General features: G+C 35.1%; 1 long non-coding RNA gene across 1 annotated transcript; it reads left to right on the plus strand.

Moving 5' to 3' along the window:
• Positions 1-514: 514 nt before the first annotated feature.
• LOC144381512 (uncharacterized) lies at positions 515-21,643 on the plus strand. Its single transcript, XR_013446776.1, has 3 exons — positions 515-971; positions 7,748-7,852; positions 21,281-21,643. It is a non-coding gene; the product is annotated as an uncharacterized LOC144381512 (long non-coding RNA).
• Positions 21,644-27,488: the final 5,845 nt, after the last annotated feature.

Genomic DNA, 27,488 nt, shown 5'->3' on the forward strand with positions numbered 1-27,488 from the left:
GACTTCTGCATTTCTTGTTCACTTAGGTACCTTTCCTGTGATTCTAAAAATGCGTGAATCACTTGATCAATGTTGACAGACATTCCATTAAGAAGTCTTGGTATTCATGATAGGTATTTATATATAGATTTAAAAAACCTATGACAAGAAAAATATTATTTCCATTAGAACATGCCTGTTTAATAAATCATTTTTTTATTTTATCATATAATTATTTATTTGGGGGGAGAGGCTCAGAGAAATTGAGAAATGACTTAGTCACACTAAAGGAAATCAAGTATTCCTATCAGGAAATTTATAAACTTCGTATAATAATACCATGTTACAAAATTATGCCATAGTTTAACTAGGATTATAATATTCTATATATTTCAAATGAATGTAACTTCATTTATAATCTCAAGTGAAGAACAGTGTCTAGAACAAAAAATGGTTACTTTTAATCTTAAGTATTAATATGTATCTTTGACTAATGGTGAAAATATTACTTTTATTTCTCTAACATTTAGGGTAGGAATTTCTAGTCAGAAAATAAAAATAAAAGGCAGCTAGTAGCAAGAATCATAACAAAATGAACACTGACCGACATGCAGATCCAGATGACGTCTGACACGTAAACCCGACACACGACGTTGGATTTGCGGCTCGGACGGTGTCAGATGCGCAGGTCTAACAGTCGTAAGTGCGGGTCGGATCGATGACGTGAGACGCGCAGAACTAACAAACAGTGTCGTAAGGGCGGGTCTGACGTACGACGTCAGAAGCGTGGGTCCGGTACACACAGCGTTGTTAAGTGCGGGTGTGACTGACGGAAGACGTGGCCTGCGCGCACCCAGGAGGTGACCTGCGGAAGGTCGGTCCGAGAGACAGCACGTGGAGGGCAGAGCAAAGACAGCACTGGCAGAGCACGCACTATGCAAAGAACGCCATGATCGAAGGTGCTAACCTCATGGACCCCTGTCTGGAATAAGGTGAGGGTACTTGTATGGGGTGCGGGAGTCACGGAAAGTTGTCTGAGCCCACAGAGTGGCAGCGAAGGGGGGCTATGGAAGGAAACACGAAGAGCTGCCTTTTTGGCAACCAGCGGCCTGTAAATGTGGCTTAGAAGAGGGCCCTCTAGAAGCTACTAGCCATTTTAGGTCTTTGAGAGCTGAAGAGGGTTAAAGTACCAGCCACACCCAGAGGGATGGATAGAGGGAGGGAAAAAGGAAGCAGGGATGAGGGGGTGGAGGGAGGGAAGATAAGGGGGGTGGAGAAGGAGAGAGGAAAGGAAGATCTATTGTAAACAAAAGGAGGATGAAGAGTACACGGCAGAATAATGTTGCCGTGGATGAGAGGAAACTCATGCCATGCAGGTGTCTCTGGGCTTAAGGAACTGAATGATGCACAGTCTGTATGCATAATGATCTTATGCAAGAGACACAAGGTTCAAGGGTGAAATAAGAAGACAATAAAAGATGAAAAATGAGTGGTGCTCAAGGAGGAGGAAGAAAAACATTAAAACAGAAAAAGTGAGGTCAGGGGCACCTGGGTGCCTCAGGTCGGTTAAGCGTGTTACTCTTGATTTCAGCCCAGGTCTTGATCTCAGGGTCGTGGGTTCAGCGCTGGGTGTGGAGCCTACTAAAAAAAAAAAAAAAGAAAAAAAGAAAGAAAAAATGAACTCATATTAACTACAGGAAGAGGGGGAAGGATATGTATGAAAACAAAGCAACAGGGAGAATGTGTTTGAAAAGTTGACTGAACAAAAATAATTTTAAGAAGAATAAAATAAAAATAATTGATGTGGAAGCAAAACGAGATACAAGATATTAACAGTTGGTGTCCTTAAAGAAGAGAAAAAAAATGAAGTAAAATACCCAGAGACATAACTTAAAGAGGGCTTTCCTGAAATCAAGGAAGTGTGGATCCACGTATTGAAAGGTTGTAATACTACAATACTACTATTCCAGAGATAGTCAATATGGGTTTAATAATCCCAAGATGAGTCCTAATTTTATGAGCCTTTGAAGAAAAAGAAACACTCTTCTAAACTTCAGGCGATAATAATAGCAGCAAAAATAACAACAGCAAATATTAAGGGGAAAATTCAGATACCTTCAGACTTTGCCAAACAAAATGAAACATTTGAAATGTAGCCATTGTGTCTGAATGGAAGTAAGTGCAGGAAAGAGAGAGTTATGTGGAGTAAATTCAGAGGCAAGCAGGGTCCAGATCATACTGAGATTTTAAGTTGTAATATGGGATTTAGATTTTAATTCTAAGTGCAGTGAAAAGGATTTGGGAGATCCTGTTGCAGTGATCTAGCTGAGAGATAGTAGTGATGGGGACTAGGGTGAAGGCAAGAGCTATGGAGAGAAATGGATGGATTCAGGACATGTTTTGGCAGTAGAAGCAACAGGACTTGCTTACTATGGGTGTGGTAATATGGAGAGCAGGGTAAGAGAAAGCATGGGAGCGAGCAGATTTTTGAATTGAGTGGCTAGGTTGTCATAGTGCCATTTAACTGAGATGCAGAGTCTGGAGAAGGAACAGTGTTAAGGGTAAAGAGTTTGGTTTTGGACATGTTAAACTTGAGAAGTTAGGAGTTAAGATAATTAATAGCTGATATTCTTCTACGAACCTGTTAATGACAAGGGACATTTTTCTGAACAGAACAGATGTGATTCAGTATACATGACTGAGATGGAGTTTCCTACTAGAAATCATGGTTTTATATTGAGTAGGCCCTGTTATATGAGTGGGAAATTCAGGAAAGAGACCAGTCTGAAACAAAACAGATGTATGAGATGTTGGAAGGAAACCATTGCTTTGACAGCATGGTGGTCCCTGGTGACTTTGACAAGAGTAGTTTCGATAGTGAAGTGGGCACTTGGCTGAAGAAGGTAAAGGGGAGCACAGGAGATCAGGATGCAGAGGTGGTCATCGTAGACAGTTTGATCAAGCAGAGATAAGAAGTGGGGTGGTAGCTAGAGAGAGATGAGGGATCAGAGAGAGTCTTATCATTTTTTAAGATGGTGCATATTGAGGCATATTTAAATACTAGTAGGACTGATCCAGTGTAGAAGGAGAAGTTGATAGTGTAATAGAGGAAAGAGTTACTAGAGAGGGGCTTTTGAAAGGCAGGAAGAGGTGAGATGCAGGGTACAAGTGAGAGATTGGATTCCGATAGGGGAAGGGACACATCAAACATTGCAGCAAGAGGCAGAGGACATGGGTGCACAGATAGGTAAGTTGAAGATTTGGTGGTAAGAAGCTGAGGAAACTATTATCTACTGCTTCTGTTTTCTCCATGAAATATGAGTCCAGTTTTGAGCTGAGAATGGGACAAGGGAGGGGATATGAGAAGCTTGAAGAGTAAAGCAAAAGTGTGAAATCTTTGTTTCTGAGAATAGAAATGAAGTTTACTTGGGAAGCTCAGTGGTGCAATTTGAGATCTGAAGACTTGAATTTACACTGAGACCAGTCAGCACAATGTGTGCTTTTCTTGTAGGTACACACAGCTCTGGGGACAGGTGCAGGTTAAGTTGGGTTTAAATTTAGTTGGTTTTGCCTAGTGAATACAATGGAATGAAAGGAAGCAAGGGAGTTAATGATGGTTGAGAAGATGAGCCAGGAGGATTGAGGGCACAAGAGAAATAATGGACAGTGAGAACATGGTAGACCTGATGTTTTCATAGGGACAAGGTCAAAGAAATTGTGAACAAAGGTTACTATATCATATGTGAATGATCAGAAAGTGGAATAATTGCAACTACTCCAGGAGGTGGAGTAGTTATTAAAGATGGCAAGATCTCAGGAGGTAGAGTGAGGGTAAATGTCACTGGAGAGGATGATGTCAAGGAATAAAAACCAGGGAATAGAAAGGGCCATCCATGTTTCACTTGCAGTATGTTCCCAAACAGACAAAACTTAGGTATGGTGTTAGATGTCAAGATAGTGGTTATTTGGGGGAAGAAGGAAGGACAGTGACTGGGAGGGGCATATGGGGAGTTTTCTGGGACTGGTGTTCTGTGTCTTGATCCAGGTGCTGGTTGTATTCACTTTGTGAAAGTTCATTAAGCTGTTACTTTATGAATTGTGCACTTTCTTCTGTATTTATTATAATTCAATACAGAATTAAAAATATGAACAACAAAAAATGAACAAAAATTATAAAATCAAGTTTCATCAAAGATACAGATTGCCTTCAATAGAAACTGTTGTTTTCTTTCCATGCATTTTTGGATAAAGTGCTAATATAAACTTTAAAATACTTACTCAAAAATTAAATTAGCTAAAAATGTTTAAGATGAATAAAATAAATGAAATATTAGAGAGGTACTTAAAAAAACTTCAGGGGAGGAACATTTTTAAAAAGAAGATTAAACTATATATAAATTATATTGAGTCTTTTTGGCTTTTCTGTAGACCAGTAGTATGTTTAAGCAGTAGACTAAAATTCTTGAGAAAAATCTGAAGGAACTGAAAAGGATATGTGAAAACTCACAGAGAATTATCACTTGCCTTGAAATAAGAACCTATGAGGAAAAATTACCTATTTTGATTATGCCAGATAGACTATTTGGGAGGTAAATTCTGAATACATATATGATAAAAAGACATGATAGAAAGATATAACAGTAAGGATAATTCTTCTGTTTTTCTGTTGGGAATTTAATTCTGATGCAATAGGATTCTTATAAAAATAATTTTGGCATCATATGTATAAGGATATAAGAGGTACGATTTATATACTGGAAGAATCAACTAAGAGAAATGAAATGAATTCTCTGGCAGTTTAAGGGTGATTTTGTATCACTGTAATCTTGGGATGCAAGCACATGCCATAATCTGCAGTTGAAAATATTTTCTGTGGTCAGTAATTCTAGATCTTGACCCAGAGTCCACATCTGAACAAGGCTGGAACAGATCTTTATATTATACCTTTCTTTTTCTTGCCAGCTTTGCAAGAGTTAGATATTTAAAACATATGTAACATTTCTGAGATGTGTCACTCCAAGAACATTCCTGGATACCTAATGAAATCATATTATGTGTGTGCACACACAAAAAGTCACAGACAGTATTATTTGGAGATGGTCTTTAGTTAATAAATGAGCATATCACTATACTGAACCTGAATAAAATATTGGAGAAATAGAAATTATGCTTCTGTTACAAAGACTTTAGAGAGTACACACATGCGCGTGCGTGCGCGCACACACACACACACCCCTAAGGAAAAAGAAAAAGCAAAAGATAATAATAGTTATAAATTGTACAAACACTGAGATTTTCAGAATAAGAAAGTCTGTGTACTATAAGAAAGAAGGATTAGTGGAGCATAGGCTTCTTAAAATATAAACAAAATTTGGAAGAGAGGAATTTTTAGACAGAGGAGTGTATTCTATGTTCAATGACTCATGGGAAGGAATAATCAAGATTTCAGTATTAGGTGAAAGGAAATTGGTTGGTAGGGGCAGTTAAAATAAGATAAATAGTAAATGGAGATCAAGTTAAAAATACATATGTATGCTATGATAAATAAAAACCAGGCATTTTACTCCATGGGCAACTCTCCCAAAGGAAAACTAAATATAATTAAGACTAAAGGAATGAAACCTAAAAAAGTAGACAACTTTAAATGTGAATATCCACTGAAGTAAAGACCTTTTCTCTAATTAAATATTGTAAGCATATTTTAAAAAATTAAATTCTGTTAAAAGTAATAAATATGTACATTGCATCCCTTGTACTTATTTTATTTATCTTATAACTGGAAGTTTGTAACTTTTGACCACAACATGATGAATACAGTTAACATTGCTGGATGGTATATATGAAAGTTGTTAAGAGAGTAGATCTTCAGAGTTCTCATCACAAGGATGATGTGTTTTTTTCTTTTTTTGTTGTATATATGAGATCATGGATGTTATCTCAACTTACTGTGGTAATAATTTCACAATAAATATAAGTCAAATCATTATGCTGTGCACTTTAAACTTACACACTTATATTTCAAAAATTAAGTAATAAATATGTGAATATTGATTAAAATTATATACAAAGTGGGTTTGTATTTGGAATGATCACTAATATTTAGTTTATTAAAATATGTTATATAATCCTAACTCTGTTTTTGGCCTAGTTACTTTCTATTGTACTAATAATTGGAAAATACTTTCAATAATTTTTGACAAGGCAATATTTTCTATGTTAACGCTAAGAAAAATACTAACTTATTTTATAGTTTAAAGTAAATGTATTTATTGAAGTTGTAGAGAAATGTTAGAGACATGTCCAGTTTGCATTAAAGCTACAGTATTACTTCACATCATCCTACAGCATGCCCAACAGACATCCAGATAGGTGCAAGGTCTTCCTGCAGTATGAATGCTCCCATTTTTATTATGTCTCCTACTGCCCATGGGTTTTAAGTCTATTTGAATAATGACATCTAAGCTACTTCAATCAAGTAAATGAAATGTCAAATTTCAATTTAAATTGAGATCCATCATCCGTGAGAAAAAAGACTCTTATAAATAATTCCAGGAGTAAAAGTATCAGAATAGTTATCATACAGAATCATTGTAGATGTGGTTTAAAATAAAATGCTAATGAAGTATAGCTTCCTTTTTCTACCATCGTTGTCTGGGAATGAAAATTGATAGCAAACTATTTTTTTAGATTAAAATTTATAGTGATTTCTTTATTGTAACTTACTAGGGAGCAAGTTAAAATCTTGAGATAAATATCAAAATGGAATCAATTTCTTGGCTTTATATCTACTAAATATGTCACATTTGCATTGTTCTCTTCATTCCAAAGTCATTATTAAATTTTTAGACAACTAGTCATATTAATAAAAAGTAAATATACTGTTATGAACAATATTCAAAATCACAAGAAACATAAATATGACTGGAATTACTTAATCTTTCATATTTACTTTAAAACTATAAAAATGTAGTTATATACTGTCAAGTCTGATTCTCTGACATGATCTCTTGTATCTGTAGAGCTCAACATTTTATTGATTTTCATCCAGTGGGTAATGGTACTTCTGATTTTTCTGCCACCAGCCCAGTGTGTGGTCACAGCCAGTAAGGTTTAAGCTTGGTAGTGAACAAGGTGATCCCTCTACTTCGGCAAGTCACCTTTTTTTGGTTCTTTTTATTTATTCAGTGTACATTTAATGGCATCAATTTGGTGCCATACACAGCGGAAATACCTTATATATCAGAATAGAGATAGAAAATGAACAAGTGAACAACTACATGATATAATTTCACATTGTGGTGACTGCTGTTAGGATAGTTACCTCTGTGTTTGATAAGACCCTGGGGTATTGTGCTACAGATTGAATGGTCTATTGAACTATATTAGATGAGATGGTGGTAAATATATGGTTTAAAACCTGAATATTGGAAAGGGAATGGGTTAAGTGAAGTATAAGAGAGTAGGAGCATTTCAGGAGAGACAACAGATAAAAAGGCCCCAAAGCAGGAAAGAACTTGGGGGATATAATATTCAAACAGCTTTGAGGCAGGCTGGTCCTCAGGAAAACCTTTAGAGCTGTTTAAATCTTATACTGTAGGGGGAGTGATTTCCTGCTTGAGCATACCATTCCCTGAAATACAGTGAACTTGCTGGGGCAGTGATGGACAAGCAATCATTAAACCGATTATCTATTGGTATCTTTCTGCTCTTCAGTATTTCACTCCCATGTGTGCCTGTTCTCTTTGTTACTATCCTCTCCCTCTTCCAGATGGAACATTTGAAATGTGCAATAGAACATCAAAGAGACTTGTTGGTCAACCTGCCTGTCATACAGTGTATTCTGTGAGAAACAGTGAGATACTGAATGGAACAGGTGAGTCAAATTATGTCTGTTACAAAATTTACTTGAGAGATGTGCCACTTATTTATATTTTTGCTCATCCCATGAGGGATTAGAGGAGATATAAAGGCCATTTTCCTGATCATCTGATTGCCCAAGGTCATATAACTGATTTTAGGCTTCCACCCAAAGGTTGATAGAGGCAGAAAGATGACGTGCACTTCAAATTTTTACACGCAAGCAAAGTAAAACTTGTTAGAGTCTCTATTAAAAGGTTAGATTGGGAAAGAGAGTTATTTGCATAATGAAACATTAAGAATTTATTTTTAGATTCAAACAGATTATGCTATTTTTGACCCCAATTAACATAATTAAGAGTGGACTGCATTTCTTATACATAACACATTTTACTGATAGTGCTTGTAAATGGTCAGTGGACATTGGTTACTGGCAGTAATACTGCCTTTAACAGATCTATGACTATTTTTTTTTCTGTGTGGTGAGTCCTATGAATTAGAATGGTGCTATTAAACATGGATAAATCTACTGTTGCAATGGTATTGGTGAGGGGAGGCCAAGAGTGATCAGGTTATTGGCATCTTTGTGAAATCTGTTTCTTAAATTTTTGGTCAGTTTATTAGGAGATGATTAAAGGCTTCACATAAGTTACATATTAAAGAGATTGGACTTATTAGCTAAAATCCAATGCATTCAATCATGATGAGAAAATACAATTTGAGGTATGAAAGTATTTTTCTCCTCTATTTAAGACTGTTTTTATGGTGTCAGGTCCCATGTTTGAATAAGGAACAAGGACTCAGAACCAGAAAGTTTTGAAATTCTTTAATTACTTCATCTGAATGTGACAGGACTCAGAGAAATATTCATTTTCTCTTACAATGTCTATCTTTGTAGTAACAAGGACACATGTATTAATCAGTTTCCATCATACTTAGGCTATCCTGGACTAAACCTAAAAAAAGTATAAACAGATGTGCAAAAAGAGTCGAATTACATCTTCTATCATCTACAGTTCTTTTCCTTAATCCAATTAAATTGTATATTTAATGTATGGCAGGTCACTGTGTAATTTTATCTTTACTCATTACTACATAGTAAAAATATTAAATATCTGTTATCAAGGATTAAATTATACAAACTACTTAATTCTTTATAATTTTATCATGCAATTAAACATATACATATATTACTAGTAATAAATCTTATATGTTGAAAATATAAATATATTTATAATATCAGCCCCTAATGATAGAATAATTAATGGAGAAATATCAGAGAATATCAATGTCATAATTTAAAAGCTTCTGTAATGTATTTATGAGGGTATATTTATACACAAATACATGTGTAACATATGGAATTATGAATTCAGGGAACAGAATATATAATGTACGTATTATTTTCAAGTATATTTGAAATATTTATAGTATTTAACATATAGAAGTCAGCAAAAATGAATCTTAATACATTAAAAATATGTTATATTTTCTGGAAAAAGGCAATAAAAAGAGATGAACTAGATACACATAGTTTATTTTCCATTACAAGTAAAAAAATGTATTCTACATATATTTTCAGTTAAAGAGGAAATAATAGAAATAATAAGCTATTTAAATTGAATTGTAGTAAATAACAAAATGTATATAAGGGGCCAATACAGTTCTCAGAGAATAATGTATATTCTTAAATTTAAGAAGCTCAAAAATAATAACCATAATTAAAAAACAAACTCAAAAGACTAGAAGAAAGCAAATAAAAAACATAAAGGTAACTGATAAAAATTAGGAAGCTTTGGTTCATAAAACCAAATGATTGGCAACATTGTATAAACTGTCATAGACCTTTACAAAATTTTGTATGACACATTAACCTTTTAGAAGGTTAGTATTCCCTGATATCAAAAATAGACAAGCACGCAGGAGAAATGTAGACTGATTTTATTTTTGAAAATAGAAACAAAAATCATATGTGATTTAATAACACTTCCTGTATTTCCCATCCTCATTCTCCTTGGGCTGTCAGCTTAGGGAGGGCATGTTCCTCTCATAGCAGAAGCAGAGCACATGAGGGCAAGTGAAAACAATAAATCTTATGGTTTAGGGTCCAAAAGGGTACAGACTAATTTCCACCTATTGGCTATTGGTTAAAACTGTCAAAACAAAAACAGGCACAAGCAAACAAACAAAAACAAACAAAACCCTAGTGGCATGCCTAGCCCAGAGTCAGGGGGTAGGGAATAAATTTCTCTATAATGAGGCCATGGAAAGAGTGTGGATGTATGGCGAATTGAAAGATCAGGCCAATTAATGCCTTTAGCTACAAAGCCTCATCATTAGAAAATAACCTACATTAATAGATAAGAACAGAAAAGCATATAGCCAACTAAATAAATGTTCAAAAAGCATTTGCTAACATTTAACATACATTTATAACAAATTACTAACGTATTAGGACTGTGTTAATTTCAAAATGGTGCCTACCAGAAATCTACCACGGATAGACGACTTAATGTTGACACATTAGAAGCATTCCTATTAAAATTAAGAGAAAAGGCAAGGATATTGGCTCTCACAGCTTTAACATTTTACCAGAGTTCAGCCAATACCATAAAAATAGAAAAAAAAAACAAGAGTTTGAGGACAATGTAATAATGGTGTAGAGCAGTGCCTTATCCCAGGTCAGCTCCTTCCTGGGCTGGCAGTGATCCAGTGGTTGATGCTGACACCAACTTTGACAGGCCATTTTAGCATCAGATCTCCCCGGTGGGTTAGAGGAGACTTGTGGACCTGATTGCAACTCTGCTTCCTTCTCTGAACACTGTGCTTCCTTCCTTTACACTACATGTGTTAGTTCCTGATAAACAGTCTGTACACAAACCTTTGCCTCAGAGTATGTTTTCCAGAAAACACGACCTGCCACATACCATAAAACTTTAAGTATGGAATAGCTATACTTGAGATACTATTTTTGTTTCCTTTTTAGGGAGAAAGGGCTCCAACTTTTTGGTCTGGTCTAGAATTAAAATATGCTTCCAATGATCTGATTTATAATTTTCTTCTATACATTCCTCCTCCATTTTAATAATAATGGATAAAAATAAAAATCATTCAATAGAATGCTTTTTCATTAGCCTGAAGAATGTGTGACTGGGTGTACTAATTACTCTAGGTTCAGAGCTTTTAACAGGCTTCTTCCAAGTCTCATTAATCTGAGAAGTAGAACATCAGTATAACCTACCGTCTCCTAGAGTAGTTTTCAACAGTCACTAAACTATTTAATAATCTAGTACACATTCCTTTTATCAGTAATATGTCCAGAATGACAGCCCAGCACTAAGCTAATTCAATCTTAAAGAATTTTATTACTGTTAATTTCAAGACACTACTGCTTTATATCAAGCTTTTCCATGAAATAGGTCTGGATTTGGGATTAGGCCACCTGAGTCTACGACCCGGTTCTTTCCTTTACTAGACAATGTGATCTTTGATAACTCATGGAATCTATGCTTTACTTATTTAAATCTGCTTGGTTATAAAGAGTATTTTCTCATGAAATATAAAATGTATATAATATAGTATAAAGTATATAAATATAGTTATTATTAAAAACATATAAGATAACAAGCTAAACAATAGATTTTTAATGGTTATGATAATTATGTGAATTACCTTGGAAAAATTACCAAATCTATAAAATGTTAATTATATCAGTACTTATATCATTGAGCTGTGGCAGGGATTAAATGGAAAACACAAATAACATTACATTACATTACATCAGTGCTCAGTAAAAGTTACCTGTCATTAGTATAAAGTTGTAAGGGGTAGGGGAGTGTCTATCTTAAAGAATGAGTAAATGACTCCATTTCAGTTGTCAATAACCATCAGCTTCCACCCACCCCCCACCAAAATAAGGTGAAGACAAAATAAATGTAGAAGAATAAATGAGATGAAAGGAAATTTAATACACAAGATGTAATTTTATTCAGTACTATTTTGTAAATGAATATGTACAGTTTTGTCATTTAATCTTTCTGTGACTTTGTCTTAGTTCATTCAGGCAACTCTAACAAAATACCACAGGCTGGGTGGCTTATAAGCAGAAATTCATTGGGCGCCTGGGTGACTCAGTCGGTTAAGAGGCTGCCTTCAGCTCAGGTCATGATCCTGGGGTCTTGGGATCGAGCCCCACATCCGGCTCCCTGCTCAGCAGAAAGCCTGCTTCTTCCTCTCCCTATGCCTGCCGCTCTGTCTACTTGTGCTCTCTCTCTATCTCTCTGTCAAATAAATAAATAAAAAATCTTAAAAAAAAAAAAATTCATTGCTCACAGTTCTGGAGGCTGACAGTCCAAAATCAGAGTGCCAGTATGGTTGCGTGAGGGCCAGCTTCCAGGTCACAGACTTACTGTTGTATCCTCATGTGGTGGAATGGATTGGGGAGCTCTGTGGGATCTCTTTTAAAAGAGCACTAATCATATTCATGAGAATTCTACTCTTAAGAACTAATCACCTCCCAAAGGCCCCACCTACTAGTACCATTACCTTTGAGAGTTAGGATTTCAGCATATGAATTTTGGGGGGACACAAAAATTCAGGCCATGGCAGACTACTTCTGTAAATTCAGAACACTGGAAAGGATGATTTCTATGATTTCTTCTAACATTCCTTGATATGTACACACACACGCTCTTGTTTTCTCTAGGAGGATACGAAAGAAAGTGTTAGATAAAGAAACTGATGCATGATTCTTAAAATTAAATATAAAGAAGCCAGAACAGGGAAGTTACTGATTTATTTCACCAAAATAGATACATTTTTTACTTGTATTATATTTTCTTTTTTTTAAAGATTTATTTATTTATTTATTAGAGAGAGTGTGTGTGTGTGCACACGTGTGCACAAGCAGGTGGAGGGGCAGAGGGAGAGAGAGAGGGGATCTCCAACAGACTCCATGCTGGCTGCAGAGCCCGACACAGGGACTTGATACCACGACCCTGAGATCATGACCGGATTGGAAATCAAGAGTCAGATCCCTAACTGACTGAGCCACCCAGGCGCCCATATTTATATATTTTCAGTAATAATAAATAAGCTATTGGAATAAAAGTAAATGATGCTTTTTGTTTGCATCCTAGAAAAAACTGAGCTCTCTTTAGCTTAATAAAAGTGAACTATATTACCCTCTTAACTAGGAAAGTCATAAATGACAGTAGAAATTTAGATAGGCTTTTATTCACTATTAAGACTTACCTGGTCTCTCATCTTTGCTCTCCTGTACCTGTGGGCTTCTTCATTGGAGATGTGGCCACAGATAACTTTAAATTGACATCCTGAATCCCTTGTCAGAGAAGAAAGGGACTTTTATCATCAGCTCTAATATTAAAAAATTTGTGAGTTGGAGTCTAATGTTTCAGCAAGGGTCTGTGTGACCAAGGATCTTTTACCAGAGAATGGAAGTAATGGCAGTAATGGCTATTTAGGGAGTTATTGAACAATCTCTTCTGTTATAGGTTTACTATGGTAGCTGAATAGAATATTTTTAGGTACCAGGAGGGTAAATGAGTAACATGTCCATGCACATTTTGTTAAACTGGGACACTACTAAGAATGAAAATATTGATATTGAGAATGAAATGTGACAAGAAGTTTAAAAGGACTATACTAGGAAAAAAAGTTGATGGTATTTTGATGGGGATTGCATTGAATGTGTAGATTGCTCTAGGTAGCATTGACATCTTCACAATATTTGTTCTTCCAATCCATGAGCATGGAACGTTTTTCCATTTTTTTGTGTCTTCCTCAATTTCTTTCATGAGCATTTTATAGTTTTCTGAGTACAGATCATTTGCCTCTTTGGTTAGATTTATTCCTAGGTATCTTATGGTTTTGGGTGCAATTGTAAATGGGATCGACTCCTTAATTTCTCTTTCTTCTGTCTTGTTGGTGTATAGGAATGCCACTGACTTCTGTGCATTGATTTTCTATCCTGCCACTTTACTGAATTCCTGTATGAGTTCTAGCAGTTTTGGGGTGGAGTCTTTTGGGTTTTCCACGTAAAGTATCATATCATCTGCAAAGAGTGAGAGTTTGACTTCTTCTTTGCCGATTCGGATGTCTTTTACTTCTTTTTGTTGTCTGATTGCTGTGGCTAGGACTTCTAATACTATGTTGAATAGCAGTGGTGATAGTGGACATCCCTGCCGTGTTCCTGACCTTAGGGGGAAAGCTCTCAGTTTTTCCCCATTGAGAATGATATTCGCTGTGGGTTTTTCATAGATGGCTTTTATGATCTTGAGGTATGTACCCTCTATCCCTATACTCTGAAGAGCTTTGATCAAGAAAGGATGCTGTACTTTGTCAAATGCTTTTTCTGCATCTATTGAGAGGATCATATGATTCCTGTTCTTTCTTTTGTTAATGTATTGTATCACGTTGATTGATTTGCGGATGTTGAACCAACCTTGCAGCCCAGGGATAAATCCCACTTGGTCATGGTGAGTAATCCTTTTAATATACTGTTGGATCCTATTGGCTAGTAGTTTGGCGAGAATTTTTGCATCCATGTTCATCAAGGATATTGCTCTGTACTTCTCCTTTTTGATGGGGTCTTTGTCTGGTTTTGGGATCAAAGTAATGGTGGCCTCATAAAACGAGTTTTGAAGTTTTCCTTCCATTTCTATTTTTTGGAACAGTTTCAGAAGAATAGGTATTAATTCTTCCTTAAATGTTCGGTAGAATTCCCCTGGGAAGCCATCTGACCCTGGGCTCTTGTTTGTTGGGAGATTTTTGATGACTGCTTCAGTTTCCTTAGTGGGTATAGGTCTGTTCAGGTTTTCTATTTCTTCCTGGTTCAGTTTTGGTAGTTGATACATCTCTAGGAATGTATCCATTTCTTCCAGGTTATCTAATTTGCTGGCATAGAGTTGCTCATAATATGTTCTTATAATTGTATTTCTTTGGTGTTGGTTGTGATCTCTCCTCTTTCATTCATGATTTTGTTGATTTGGATCATTTCTCTTTTCTTTTTGATAAGTCTGGCCAGGGGTTTATCAATCTTATTAATTCTTTCAAAGAACCAGCTCCTAGTTTCGTTGATCTGTTCTACTGTTCTTTTGGTTTCTATTTCGTTGATTTCTGCTCTAATCTTTATGATTTCTCTTCTCCTGCTGGGTTTAGCCTTTATTTGCTGTTTTTTTCTCTAGCTCCTTTAGGTGTAGGGTTAGGTTGTATATTTGAGACCTTTCTTGTTTCTTGAGAAAGGCTTGTATTGCCTCTTAGGACTGCCTTTGCTGCATCCCAAAGATTTTGAACAGTTGTGTTTTCATTTTCATTGATTTCCGTGAATTTTTTAAATTCTTCTTTAATTTCCTGGTTGACCCATTCATTCTTTAGTAGGATGCTCTTTAGCCTCCATGTATTTGAGTTCTTTCCAACTTTCCTCTTGTGATTGAGTTCTAGTTTCAAAGCATTGTGGTCTGAAAATATGCAGGGAATAATCCCAATCTTTTGGTACCGGTGGAGACCTGGTTTGTGACCTAGGATGTGATCTATTCTGGAGAATGTTCCAAGGGCACTAGAGAAGAATGTGTATTCTGTTGCTTTGGGATGGAATGTTCTGAATATGTCTCTGAAGTCCATTTGGTCCAGTGTGTCATTTAAAGTCTTTATTTCCTTGTTGATCTTTTGCTTAGATGATCTGTCCATTTCAGTGAGGGGGGGTGTTAAAGTCCCCCACTATTATTGTATTGTTGTCAATGTGTTTCTTTGCTTTTGTTATTAATTGCCTTATATAATTTGAGGTCATATGATACATGTCTTTCTCTGATTGACTTATTTTGCTCAGCATAACACCCTCCAGTTCTATCCACGTTGTTGCAAATGGAAAGATCTCATTCCTTTTGATGGCTGCATAATATTCCATTGTATATATATACCACATCTTCTTTATCCATTCATCTGTCGATGGACATCTTGGCTCTTTCCACAGTTTGGCTATTGTGGACATTGCTGCTATAAACATCGGGGTGCACATACCCCTTCGCATCCCTACATTTGTATCTTTGGGGTAAATACCCAGTAGTGCAATTGCTGGGTCGTAGGGTAGCTCTATTTTCAACTTTTTGAGGAACCTCCATACTATTTTCCAGAGTGGCTGCACCAGTTTGCATTCCCAACAACAGTGTAGGAGGGTTCCCTTGTCTCCGCATCCCTGCCAACATCTGTCATTTCCTGACTTGTTAATTTTAGCCATTCTGACTGGTGTGAGGTTCTATCTCATTGAGGTTTTGATTTGGATTTCCCTGATGCCGAGTGATGTTGAGCACTTTTTCATGTGTCTGTTGGCCATTTGGATGTCTTCTTTGGAAAAATGTCTGTTCATGTCTTCTGCCCATTTCTTGATTGGATCATTTGTTCTTTGGGTGTTGAGTTTGATAAGTTCTTTATAGATTTTGGATACTAGCCCTTTATCTGATATGTCATTTGCAAATATCTTCTCCCTTTCTGTCGGTTGTCTTTTGGTTTTGTTGACTGTTTCTTTTGCTGTGCAAAAGCTTTTTATCTTGATGAAGTCCCAATAGTTCATTTTTGCCCTTGCTTCCCTTGCCTTTGCCGCTATTTCTAGGAAGAAGTTGCTGCGGCTGTGTTCTCCTTTAGGATTTTGATGGACTCTTGTCTCACATTGAGGTCTTTCAACCATTTTGAGTCTATTTTTGTGTGTGGTGTAAGGAAATGGTCCAGTTTCATTCTTCTGTATGTGGCTGTCCAATATTCCCAACACCATTTGTTGAAGAGACTGTCTTTTTTCCATTGGACATTCTTTCCTGCTTTGTCAAAGATTAGTTGACCTTAGAGTTGAGGGTCCATTTCTGGGCTCTCTATTCTGTTCCATTGATCTATGTGTCTGTTTTTGTGCCAGTACCATGCTGTCTTGATGATGACAGCTTTGTAATAGAGCTTGAAGTCCGGAATTGCGATGCCGCCAGCTTTGCTTTTCTTTTTCAACATTCCTCTGACTATTTGGGGTCTTTTCTGGTTCCATACAAATGATATGAGGAATTCTTAATCTCAGGAAACAAACTGAGGGTTGCTAGAGTGGGGGGGTGGGAGGGATGGGTGGCTGGGTGATACACATTGGGCAGGGTATGTGCTATGGTGAGTGCTGTGAATTGTGTAAGATTGTTGAATCACACATCTGTACCTCTGAATCAAATAATGCAATATATGTTAAGAAAAAAAAAAGAAGAAGATAGTAGGAGGGGAAGATTGAAGGGGGGTAAATTGGAGGGAGAGACGAACCATGAGAGACTATGGACTCTGAAAAACAAACTGAGGGTTCTAGAGGGGAGGGGGGGTGGGAGGATGGGTTAGCCTGGTGATGGGTATTAAAGAGGGCACGGTATGCATGGAGCACTGGGAGTTATGCACAAACAATGAATCATGGAACACTACATCAAAAACTAATGATATAATGTATGGTGATTAACATAACAAGAAAAAATTAAAAAAATATTAAAAAAAAATAAAAGGACTATACTAGGCCCATAGGGAAATATAGTCATCTTTTGTGTGACTAAAAGAGGCTGATAATTGTGGAGAACTAGAAAAAACATTTTCCATTCACTACAAAGCAGCAATGTGGTCTCCTATTGTTGGGTCTAATTTATTAAGAAAAGCTGGAAATGTACATTTTATGTAAATTTCAGACTTTTCAATCATTGTCAGTTTATTCCATTTTTTTTTCATAAACACTGCTGTGTTGACAAATCTGCATTTAGTTTGTGAGAAAGAAGTTTGCTGCTCTTGGTCTAATAAAGCAAACAAAATTATTTGCACTCTTTTCCTGCCTTACCTGCAAAAATATTTAATATTTCAAGTATTCTTGTACATCTCTATCATACATACATTTTGACCTGAATCATAATGTGCACATAAACTTAATTCACAGAGATTTATCTTTTATACTGTATTATGGTCTAAAATGTAGGTTGTTGACATTTCTTTCATGAAGCAAATTATCTCCTCAGGAAACGGGGCTAGATACATATATTCAAATACATGGAGCTAAGTATATGTGTACATGATGTGGGATGAGGAATGGGTAAGGTCCAAAGGGAAATGAGGTGGCCTTTGATAACAAAGTGAGTCCAAGGTTTCTGATCTTGTGCTCTGATCTCATCCAGCTCTGCTGATATCATAACTGGAAAAGTATGGGTGGACTATTTAATAAAACAGAAGGAACCTCAAAATATTTACAGTTTTCTAAAAATTATTTTGACTTTGGCACCTTTTAAATAACAGAGCCTTGGGACAGAGCTCTTTTTGTTCTAGCCACCATGACTCCTAGAGTACAGCATTTTACACTTCAGTTAACTCTCATAATTTATTATTCCCAAGTAATATGTCTAACTGACATATCGTCAAATATTTTTGAAGGGGAAAGCTAAAGGTGTATGGATGGATGATGAAGGGAATTGAAAGCCAGGTAAACCACATACATGGATCATTTCATGAATATTAGAGATAATAGCCAGGGCTCTGAGGCCAGGGCTCCATGGTAGAGGGATGAGAGTGGGAGTGAAGTGCTATGGCTGAAGATGTGACTGTCAAATGACAATTTGTTTAGCATACAGGGTGAAATATCACCTATGTATTAGTTTTTGAATTGCATCCTTTCTGTATTTTTTGATGTCCTCTATATATTTTTCTTCAAGGAAATAATTGTTGTCAATTACAAAGACTGCTGGTAGTCATTTGTATTTTTTTTTTTTTTTTTGAGGGAGAGTGCACGTGCAGGCAGGGGGGAGGGACAGAGGGAGAGAGAGACTCTTAAGCAGGTTACACATTGGTCAGGGCTGGATCTCATGACCCTGAGATTATGACCTGAGCCAAAATCAAGAGTTGGATACTTAACGGACTGAGCCACTCAGGCACCCAGTGTTTTTGTATTTTTTGGGTAAATACCCAGTGGTACAATTATTGGATAACGACACCACAATAAAAGAGAACTATAGGTCAGTATCTCTCATGAATATACATGCAAAAATCCTCAACAAAATATTAGCAAACTGAATCCAAAAATACATTTAAAAAGTCATAACCACAGTCAAGTGAGATTTATTCCTGAGTTGTAGGGGTGGTTCAGTATTTGCAAAACAGTCAACATGATACTTCACATCAATAAGAGAAAGGATAGAAACCATATGATCATTTCAGTGGAGGCAGAAAAAGCGTTTGACAAAGTACAACATCCATTCATTATAAACACCCTCTACAAAGTAGATCTAGAGGGAACGTACCTCAACATAATAAAGGCCTTACATGAAAAACCTACAGCCAACATCATACTTAATGGTGAAAAATTGAGTTTTTCCCCTAAGGTCAGAACATGACAAGGATGTTCACTCTCACCACTTTTATTCAACATAGTACTGGAAGTACTAACCACAGCAGTTAAACAACATAAAGAAATAAAAGGCATTCAGATTGGTAAGGAAGAAGTAAAACTCTATTTGCAGTTGACATGATACTATATATAGAAAACCATAAAGACTCCACCAAAAAACTACTAGAACTGACAAATGAATTCAGTAAAGTCACAGGATATAAAATCAATGTATCGAAATCTGTTGCATTTCTATACACTAATAATGAAGCAGCAGACAGTGACATTAAGAAAACAATCATATTTACAGTTGTACCAAAAACAATAAAATATCTAGGATTAAACTTAACCAGAGGTGAAAGACCTGCACTCTGAAAACAATAAAACACTGATGAAAGAAATTTAAGACTATGCAAAGAAATGGAAAGATATTCCATGCTCATGGTTTGGAAGAACAAATATTGTTAAAGTGTCTATACTACCCAAAGCAATCTACACATTTAATGCAATCCCTATCAAAATGCCAACAGCATTTTTCACAGAACTAGAACAAACAATCCTAAAATTTGTGTGGAACTACAAGAGACCTTGAATAGCCAAAGCAGTCTTGCAAAAGAAAAACAAAACTGGAGGTAATCACAATTCCAGATTTCAAGTTATATACAGAACAGTAGTAATTAAAACAGTATGGTACTGGCATAAAAATAGACACATAGATCAATGGAATAGAATAGAAAACCCAGAAATAAATGCACAATTATATGGTCAATTAATCTTCAACAAAGGAAGAGTGAATATATAATGGGAGTAAGATAATCTCTTCAACAAATGGTACTGGGAAGACTGGATGGGTACATGCAAAAGAATGAAACCGGACCACTTTCTTTCTCTATACACAAAAATAAACTCAGATTGGATTAAAGACCTAAAATGTGAGACCTAAAACCATAAAAATCCTCAATGAGAGCATAGGCAGTAATTTCTCTGACATCTGACATTTGTCCTCTGAGGCAAAGGAATCAGACGCAAAAATAAACTGTTGGGACTACATCAAAACAAAAAGCTTCTGTACAGTGAAGGAAACAACAAAACTAAAAGGTAACCTATTGAATGGGAGAAGGTATTTGCAAATGACATATACAGTAAAGAGTTAATATCCAAAATATATAAAGAACTGATACAACTCAACACTCAACAGACAAACAATGCAGTTAAAACATGGGCAGAAGACATGAACAGACATTTTTCCAAAAAAGACATACAGATAGCCAACAGACACATAAAAAACTGCTCAACATCACTCATCATCAGGGAAATGCAAATCAAAAACTACAATGAGATACCACCTCACACCTGTCAGAATGGCTAAAATAAAAGACAGAAGAAACAAGTGTTGACAAGGATGTGGAATAAAAGGAACCTTGTGCACTGTTGGTGGGAATGCAAGGGGTGCAACCACTCTGGATGACAGTGTGGAGTTTCCTCAAAAAAAATTTTAAAAATACTCATTTTTATGGGTGTATATTTTTAGTAACAGGTAGTTTTTATAATTTATTACATTTTATCTTCATATTTTTCATTTTGTGCTATATTCACATTAAATATAAGTATTTACAACTTAGTTTCTATTAATTTTTCAGATATGTGCTCTCTTTTGTCAGCTTCTTTAATTTAATATTTATTTATTTATTTATTTATTTTTTTTTAAGATTTTATTTATTTATTTGAGACAGAGAGAATGAGAGAGACAGAGCACATGAGAGGGGGGAGGGTCAGAGGGAGAAGCAGGCTCCCTGCCGAGCAGGGAGCCTGATGCGGGACTCGATCCGGGGACTCCAGGATCATGACCTGAGCCGAAGGCAGTCGCTTAACCAACTGAGCCACCCAGGCGCCCTAATTTAATATTTAAATATATAATTTTGCTTCCATTAAAAAGTATTCAGTTACACGTAGAGCTTTATAAATTGCATCTTGCTCATGAAAGAATCTGGATAAAAGTAAATTGTGTACATAATTGGGACTTGGTAAGCATCACAGTTTTGCTCTAATATTAATTAGAGAAAGGAAGATGATGACTGATGTACTCAGAGATGCTCATCAACTGTCCCCAGAGTTCTCAGCTTCAGCAAAGATCCCTGTGCCCAAATTGGATGCAGAAACAACTGGACACCTGGGCCTCAGAGATGAATTGATGAAGACTGGGCTGATGGGCAATTCAGAGGCAAGAGGTAAATGAAGAGATGAAACAATACTGGATGGATGTCTTTGGCTTTTGATATGAGGCAAACTCCAAGAACTTCTTCATAGTCATGGCCATAAGTGGTTCAGGAGTCCAAATAGAGACAGAGGTGGAATGGAATGTTAGGGTTAGAATTAATTTGCTTAAAGGATGTAATGTAATGTGACATTTTTGCCTAAGTTAATGGCGTAAACATAATGTCTATTAGAATTTCATGTACATCTTTTCCTTAAAGTAGCTTTTTTTTTTCATTATTTCTTACTTGACTTACAAAAGTATAGGGAATTTTTCTTTCATATTCCCAAGCAGTAACCCAAGTCTTTGAAATGCTCTGAGTTAAAAAAAAAAAATACGCAACAAAATTCATGGATCAAGCAAGGTGCCCAAAAGAAAATTTTTTCAACAATTATTTTCATGGATACTTCATAATTTTACTTATTGTTTTTTGTTGGGAGCCAAAGTCATCTCTGCAAAGTCTCTGCAAAGAATAACTAGAACAGGTCTCTGAAGCAGGTCTCTGCAAAGAATTAACTAGAACAGGGATGATAACCTTGGAGTCATCATTAGCATTCTCAGATTTTATTACTAACCATCCAGTGTATTGTGTGTTCCTTACTCAAGGTCAGTTGTATGCATTATTGTAGTACCATCGTTACACAATTTTTGAATTGCATTTAAAAATGTCAATAAGCTGAAGTAAGCTTTATGTCTAGATAGATGGATAAATAGATGAATTCATTACCATTAATTTGAAGAGTCAGCCTGGATATGTATGAGATACTGAGATGCACTGTAGTTTTAAACAATTTAAAAGAAATTAGAGAAAGCCTGGCTGTGGACCTTAGGAGCTAGCTGGGAGAGAAAAAACAGAAAACAAGGAATAAACAATATGCAAAGGGAGAAAGGCTATTGCAAATACTTACTCTCTTTCTAGGATCATTATCTGAAGCAGTTAAAGGATGTACACTCCTACAATATCCATTTACACTTTACATATGTTTTAGTACATAAAGAAAGAAAACTAAATAAAAGGCATAAAGGATAGAAGGGAGAAAGTAGAGTTTTATTATTCCTCTTTTCAGATAACATGATTATTGAAAATCTATAGAATCTATAAATACAAAAGTAAAAGTAATAAGTGAAATAATCAAAAGTAAGTTATTATAAAAAATTATCAAAAATAATCAAGTCAGACGTAAATTGTTATTACAAAACTCAAAAATATTAATTATAAAAATTATCAAAAAATAAAAATCTCGGGCTCCTGGGTGGCTCCTTGGTTAAGCATCTGCCTTCGGCCCAGGGTCCTGGGATCGAGTCCCACATCAGTCTCCTTGCTCAGTGGGGAGTCTGCTTCTCCCTCTGCCTACTGCTCCCCCTGCTTCTGCTCTCTCTCTCTGTCAAATAAATAAATAAAATCTTTAAAAAATAAATAATAAATAAAAATAAAAAGTCTCTATATAAAGTCAATGATATCAGTTGTATTTCCATATATACGCAATAAGTATTTGAAAATTTAAAATAATATTTATAATAGGATAAAAGGACAAATGTAACATATGATATGTAAAAATTCCCACACTGAAAGTAGAAAACAATGCTGAAATTGTAAAAGACCTAAATAAGTGGGGAGATATATTATGTTCCTAAAGTGTAATACTCAATATTGTTAAACTTGTCCATTCTAAGTTCATCAGTAGATTCAATACAACCTCAATCAAAAGTACATCAAGATCTACTTTAGAGATGGACCAGGGTGATTCCAAATTTATGTGAAAATGCAAAGGTCCTAGAATAGCTGAAGCCATCTTGAAAAAGAACAAAGCTAGAGGACTGATGCCATTTGATTTTAAGATTTACTGTGAAAGTACAGTAATTCAAGCAGTGTATTATAGATGTGAAGATAGACACACATAATGATGGAGCAAAATGGAGAGTCCAGAAATAGAATGATCCACGTATGGCCAACTCATATGTAAAAAAGGCACCAGAAAAATTTGATGGGAAAAATTCAATGAGAAATAGTGAATAAATAAATATCATATGAGGCAAAAAATAAACCTCCAAAGCTACTTCACATGATACACAAAAAAATATTTTGAGATGCATCGTAGACCTAAATGTTAAATCTGAACCTGTAAAAAATTTGGAAAAAAATATAGGAGACTATCTTCATGGCCTGGAGTGGGCAAAATTATCTTAGAAAGGAAAGGAAAATCTCAAGCATATTAAAAATTGATAAGTTGGACTTCATCAAATTAAAACTACTCTTCAGAAGAGAGCCTTAAGAAAATGAAGACAGATTAGAACAAAATGTTGTATATATCAAACAATTTGTATCTAAAATATATAATGAATTGTTACCCCTCAAAAAAAATAACACCCAATAAAAATAAACAAGAAATTCAACACACATGTCACAGAGATATACAAATATCCAATAAATACATGAAATAATGCTCAATATTATTAGTCATCAGTGAAATGAAAATATAAACCACTTTGAGATACCCATAAATGTCTACCATAATGACTACATTTAAAAGGCAGTCATTTAAAAATATTATCAAAAATATGGAGCAAGGGGAAGTCTCCAACGTTGCTGGTGGGAGTGTAAATGTTGCAACCACTTTTTTAGAAGTTTGTCGGTTTCTGATGAAGTTTGACATATATTTACCCTGTTATCCAGCAATTCCCCTCCTAACCAAGAAAAATGAAAATATATATACACAAAAGGACTTACGAATAATTTTTATAGTAGTTTAAATTATAATAAGCAAAAACTGGAAACATCCCAAATGGCCATCAAGAGTAGACTAGATAAACAAATTGTGGTATATTCATATAATTGAATATGACTCAGCAATAAAAATTTTAAAATTTCTGATATACATAACAACATGGATGATTGGCTAAAACATTATTTTGAGTGAAATAAAAAACAGACCTAAAAGAATACATGCTGTATGATTGTACGTATAAGAATTTCTGAAAGACTGGGCGCCTGGGTGGCTCAGTTGGTTAAGCGACTGCCTTCGGCTCAGGTCATGATCCTGGAGTCCTGGGATCGAGTCCCACATCGGGCTCCCTGCTCGGCGGGGAGTCTGCTTCTCCCTCTGACCCTCCCCCCCTCATGCTCTCTCTTTCATTCTCTCTCTCTCTCTCTCTCAAATAAATAAATAAAAATCTTTAAAAAAAAAAAAAAAAGAATTTCTGAAAGAGGTCAAATTGTTTATGGTGATTATAATTAGACCAGTGTTTGCCTCTGGTGAGGGATGGCATGGGGTCAGAGATTGGAAAGTAGCATGAGGGGAGTTTCTGCAGATGGGAAATAGCCAGTTTTGAAAGAGGTGTGGGTTAGAGGACTGTATGCATTTGCCTGAAATCATCTTACTGAACACAAAAGATAGGTATATTTTATTATATGTACACTGTAATTCAAAAGAAATATTAAATATAATGGGAGCGAGATTCAGTATTTATAGGTAATAGCCAATCAGAAGTGCATGTCACTAACCAAAAAAAAACCAAAACAAACCACACACAATTTTGTTAGAATTTCCTATCATATTTCAAAATAATTTCTATGTAAATATGTTAATTTACATTTTATCTCATTAAAAGCAAAGGCAACATATATGAGAAATCTCTGTATACAATATATCTTCACTGTATTTCCTATCCACTACATCTGTAACATCTACTCACTTTGATAATGTGTTCTTTTTTTTTAAAGATTTATTTTTTGAGAGCCTTCTAAAAAATATACTACTAAATTGTATTTAATCTTTGTTGCCTTGATCCTTTTGCATAATGTATTTAGTATCCTTACCCCAATTATAGTATTGTTTTAATTGGAAAAACTATCTTGAAATCATATATGTGATATAACAGCTTTGAAAGTAGAAAAGGTTAAGAAAATATTCAAGTATGAGTGATTTTTTTTATGAATTAGCTATGCAGTTGGCTTGTATTTATCTCTAAGAATACTTATATTAAAATTAATGATTAATAATTATTAAAATTAAGTATAGTGATTGTACCAGAATAGTACATTCATTTTGAAGCAAGAAATTTCTTGGATAAATGGATTTATTGAGACAGACAAGTGCGCCAATATATTTCTTTTGTATCAATAATTAAGAAATTTTTATTTTTTCAAATGTCATAGTGATAATTAGTAAGCATGAATTAATATAAATTTGTTATATACTCTTCCTACAGAACTTGCATGTTTTTATTCTACTGGGTGTTAGTACATATATTCACAGCTAAGGAATATTCATTTTTTAAAATACATATTTCTGTTTTTAACTATAAGCTCATAATAGTAATATAACAAGATGATATTCTTTTATTACAGCGATAAATGTATATATGCCTATATGTGTATATCTTATAAATATCTTATATCTCATATATATAAAATCTTATAAATGTTAATACTGCTTTTTAAAAAAATACAGGGTATGACATCAACTGAACTATATTACAAAGGAAAGAAGTTATAATATTGGAAGATGCTCATTCTAGTTCATGCTCTGCCTCATGTATATCTAAATCTATCATATAAACTTTCTGAGCCCTGATAATTTGATGTTAATAACATTTATTTCACATGGATGTTGGAGGATTGCATATTTTAGGGATCATATGTTAGCAAGATTACATTGGAAAGAACCTTGTAAACTTTAGAGTTCTGTAAAGATATTGGGAATTATTACATTATATTTACTATATATCATATTAATACATATATATAATGTTTGTAGTGTTCATAGAGCAAGGCATGCTGTTTTATCATTATGCTTTATACTAGAATGAAGAAATGACAATTACAAATTATTGACTATAAATTAAAAAAAGTATTATCAAATACATGTTATTTTCCAGGCACTACTCTAAACAGCTATTTTTATTAACTAATTCTGACTTAGAGAGGATACTTATTTATCCAGTCACGCATCTGTAGCTGTGTTCGAACCACTACAGTATGTACTGTGTTATATACATAAATCTTTTATATATATACATATATATTTTATTAACACATAATGTATTATTTGTTTCAGGGGTACAGGTCTGTGACTCATCTCTCTTACACAATTCACAGCGCTCACCATAGCACATACCCTCCCCAGTGTCCATCACCAAGCCACCCCATCCCTCCCACCCCCCTCCACTCCAGCAACCCTCAGTTTGTTTCCTGAGATTAATAAGAGTCTCTTAGGGTTATATTAATTGCATTGATTCATATCGGTGCAAAAAAAGATCATTGAACAGAGTGCATTAACTATTCATTTTTAATATTTAGAATAAAATACCCCATTGCTTTTTCTTTTCATTTATTGAAGGAAATTATTCTTGTATTTCCTTTCTCCTGTGTTTAGGGAAAGTTTACATAAGTTATTAGTTTTTCTGTTTCCTTTGACACATCAAAATATGTTCAATTTTGAGGAGATAAACCAAATAGTTACTTACATGGATTTATAGGAGAATATTTTTTGTCTCTTTCAAAACAAACTTGATTTTTAGAGTTTAATTTCCCACAAGCAAAAAAACATCAGAAAATCTAAAACCAACAGCAGTGAAGAAATAAAATTGGGAAACTTCCACATTGAAGATATGATGTAATAACATACACTAGGTTTAGCTTCCCACCTTAAACAACCAGAAAACTAGGCAAATGTGTGGCATGGAGGGTGATGATGGTGGTAGTGAAGCTTTTCAGACATTGGACAGTAGGTAGCACAGGGCAGTGATTCCAGACATACTAAAGCTGAGAGAATTCATTACCAGTGAGCCAATACTACCATATACATTTTTAATAAGATTAGTTATTTATTGGAGAGAGAGAGAGCGCACATATGCTCACTCAAACGGGGGAGTGGGGGAGCAGAGGGAAAGGGACAAGCTGACTCTGTGCTGAGCATGGAGCCAGATGTGGGGCTCGATCCCAGGACCCTAAGACCATGACCTGAGCTGAAATCGAGTCGGACACTTAACTGACTGAGCCACCCAGGCCCC

This window comes from Halichoerus grypus, chromosome 4 (assembly GCF_964656455.1).
Source record: "Halichoerus grypus chromosome 4, mHalGry1.hap1.1, whole genome shotgun sequence".
NCBI classification, from domain to species: domain Eukaryota; kingdom Metazoa; phylum Chordata; class Mammalia; order Carnivora; family Phocidae; genus Halichoerus; species Halichoerus grypus.